The sequence below is a fragment of the Chiloscyllium punctatum genome, unplaced genomic scaffold, assembly GCF_047496795.1.
Source record: "Chiloscyllium punctatum isolate Juve2018m unplaced genomic scaffold, sChiPun1.3 scaffold_378, whole genome shotgun sequence".
Taxonomy (NCBI): Eukaryota; Metazoa; Chordata; class Chondrichthyes; order Orectolobiformes; family Hemiscylliidae; genus Chiloscyllium; species Chiloscyllium punctatum.
In genome coordinates this window covers 162,501-166,122 of record NW_027310112.1, presented here as the reverse complement: position 1 = coordinate 166,122, position 3,622 = coordinate 162,501, and positions in this window count along the sequence as shown.

Below are 3,622 nucleotides of genomic sequence, written 5' to 3'. Positions count from 1 at the left end.
CACATTCAATCCCATTCCCGTTTGGACCTCTTCCCGCCGATGGAAATGCACAAAATTCGGCCTGAACACGCGGGACGCTCCCCCCTCGAAGGCGAGACCTTCGGCAGAACCGCCGGGTCAAATCCGGCTGAGCTACCCGCGTTACAGGTCTCAAAGTCGGGTTGAGCAGTCACGTTCACCCCCATCCCCTTTCGGACCCCTTCCCACGGTTGGAAATGCATGAAAATCGGCCTGTACACGGTGGGCGCTCCCCCCTCGAAGGTGAGACCTTCGGCAGAACCGCCGGGTCAAATCCGGCCGAGCTACCCGCGTTAGAGGTCTCAATGTCGGCTTCAGCAGTCACATTCAATCCCATTCCCGTTTGGACCTCTTCCCGCCGATGGAAATGCACAAAATTCGGCCTGAACACGCGGGACGCTCCCCCCTCGAAGGTGAGACCTTCGGCAGAACCGCCGGGTCAAATCCGGCCGAGCTACCCGCGTTAGAGGTCTCAATGTCGGCTTCAGCAGTCACATTCAATCCCATTCCCGTTTGGACCTCTTCCCGCCGATGGAAATGCACAAAATTCGGCCTGAACACGCGGGACGCTCCCCCCTCGAAGGCGAGACCGTCGCCAGAACCGCCGGGTCAAATCCGGCCGAGCTACCCGCGTTAGAGGTCTCAATGTCGGCTTCAGCAGTCACATTCAATCCCATTCCCTTTTGGAACACTTCCCGCCGTTAACAATGCACGATATTCGGCCTGAACACGCGGGACGCTCCCCCCTCGAAGGTGAGACCTTCGGCAGAACCGCCGGGTCAAATCCTGCCGAGCTACCCGCGTTAGAGGTCTCAATGTCGGCTTCAGCAGTCACATTCAATCCCATTCCCGTTTGGACCTCTTCCCGCCGATGGAAATGCACAAAATTCGGCCTGAACACGCGGGGCGCTCCCCCCTCGAAGGCGAGACCGTCGCCAGAACCGCCGGGTCAAATCCGGCTGAGCTACCCGCGTTACAGGTCTCAAAGTCGGCTTCAGCAGTCACATTCAATCCCATTCCCTTTTGGAACACTTCCCGCCGTTAACAATGCACGATATTCGGACTGAACACGGGGGCCGGTCCGCCCTCGAAGTCAACACCGTCCGCAGAACCGCCGGGGCAAATCCGGCTGAGCTACCCCGCCCCCGAACACTCAAAGTCCCTCTGAAGCCTTGCATTCGCCTCCTTGGAAAATTGACGTCAAACATTACCAAAATCGGGGGCACGAGCACTAAAGCTAAGTCTCACCCTTTCCCTATCCCTAACCAGGAACCGAACGCCCACCCTCAGCCTCACACCAACGCCGGTGCCACTCCAGACAGACACACCCTTCAAAACCACACCCATCCGGCCATGCAACTCAAAAAGGGTCCAAATTCAGAAACACCCCCTTCAAAAGGCACTCCATCCTCGGCCACACCACCGGGACATGCTCCCCTCGGCGATAATTAAGCCCCCACCACTATTTGAAGCCAACCGCAGCCGCAACTCGAACGGAGAAATCAGTAACCAATTCAAAAATGCGCTTGGTTACTGATTTCTACTGAGCCGAAAAAATTCTAAGTGTCGGTGGTTACTGATTTATACCAACCCGAAAATATTCTAAGTGTCAGTGGTTACTGATTTATACCAACTCGAAAATATTCTAAGTGTCGGTGGTTACTGATTTATACCAACTCGAAAATATTCTAAGTGTCGGTGGTTACTGATTTATACCAACCCGAAAAAATTCTAAGTGTCAGTGGTTACTGATTTGTACCGACCCGAAAAAATTCTAAGTGTCAGTGGTTACTGATTTATACCAACTCGAAAAAATTCTAAGTGTCAGTGGTTACTGATTTATACCAACTCGAAAATATTCTAAGTGTCGGTGGTTACTGATTTATACCAACCCGAAAATATTCTAAGTGTCAGTGGTTACTGATTTATACCAAGTCGAAAATATTCTAAGTGTCAGTGGTTACTGATTTATACCAACTCGAAAATATTCTAAGTGTCGGTGGTTACTGATTTATACCAACCCGAAAAAATTCTAAGTGTCAGTGGTTACTGATTTATACCAACTCGAAAATATTCTAAGTGTCGGTGGTTACTGATTTATACCAACTCGAAAATATTCTAAGTGTCGGTGGTTACTGATTTATACCAACCCGAAAATATTCTAAGTGTCAGTGGTTACTGATTTGTACCGACCCGAAAAAATTCTAAGTGTCAGTGGTTACTGATTTATACCAACTCGAAAAAATTCTAAGTGTCAGTGGTTACTGATTTATACCAAGTCGAAAAAATTCTAAGTGTCAGTGGTTACTGATTTATACCAACCCGAAAATATTCTAAGTGTCAGTGGTTACTGATTTGTACCGACCCGAAAAAATTCTAAGTGTCAGTGGTTACTGATTTATACCAACTCGAAAAAATTCTAAGTGTCAGTGGTTACTGATTTGTACCGACCCGAAAAAATTCTAAGTGTCAGTGGTTACTGATTTATACCAAGTCGAAAATATTCTAAGTGTCGGTGGTTACTGATTTATACCAACCCGAAAATATTCTAAGTGTCAGTGGTTACTGATTTGTACCGACCCGAAAAAATTCTAAGTGTCAGTGGTTACTGATTTATACCGACCCGAAAAAATTCTAAGTGTCAGTGGTTACTGATTTATACCAAGTCGAAAATATTCTAAGTGTCAGTGGTTACTGATTTATACCAACCCGAAAAAATTCTAAGTGTCAGTGGTTACTGATTTATACCAAGTCGAAAAAATTCTAAGTGTCAGTGGTTACTGATTTATACCAACCCGAAAATATTCTAAGTGTCAGTGGTTACTGATTTATACCAACCCGAAAAAATTCTAAGTGTCAGTGGTTACTGATTTATACCAAGTCGAAAAAATTCTAAGTGTCAGTGGTTACTGATTTATACCAACCCGAAAAAATTCTAAGTGTCAGTGGTTACTGATTTATACCAAGTCGAAAATATTCTAAGTGTCAGTGGTTACTGATTTATACCAACTCGAAAAAATTCTAAGTGTCAGTGGTTACTGATTTATACCAACTCGAAAATATTCTAAGTGTCGGTGGTTACTGATTTATACCAACCCGAAAATATTCTAAGTGTCAGTGGTTACTGATTTATACCAAGTCGAAAATATTCTAAGTGTCAGTGGTTACTGATTTATACCAACTCGAAAAAATTCTAAGTGTCAGTGGTTACTGATTTATACCAACTCGAAAATATTCTAAGTGTCGGTGGTTACTGATTTATACCAACCCGAAAATATTCTAAGTGTCAGTGGTTACTGATTTATACCAACTCGAAAAAATTCTAAGTGTCAGTGGTTACTGATTTATACCAACTCGAAAATATTCTAAGTGTCGGTGGTTACTGATTTATACCAACCCGAAAATATTCTAAGTGTCAGTGGTTACTGATTTGTACCGACCCGAAAAAATTCTAAGTGTCAGTGGTTACTGATTTATACCAACCCGAAAATATTCTAAGTGTCGGTGGTTACTGATTTATACCAACCCGAAAATATTCTAAGTGTCAGTGGTTACTGATTTATACCAACTCGAAAAAATTCTAAGTGTCAGTGGTTACTGATTT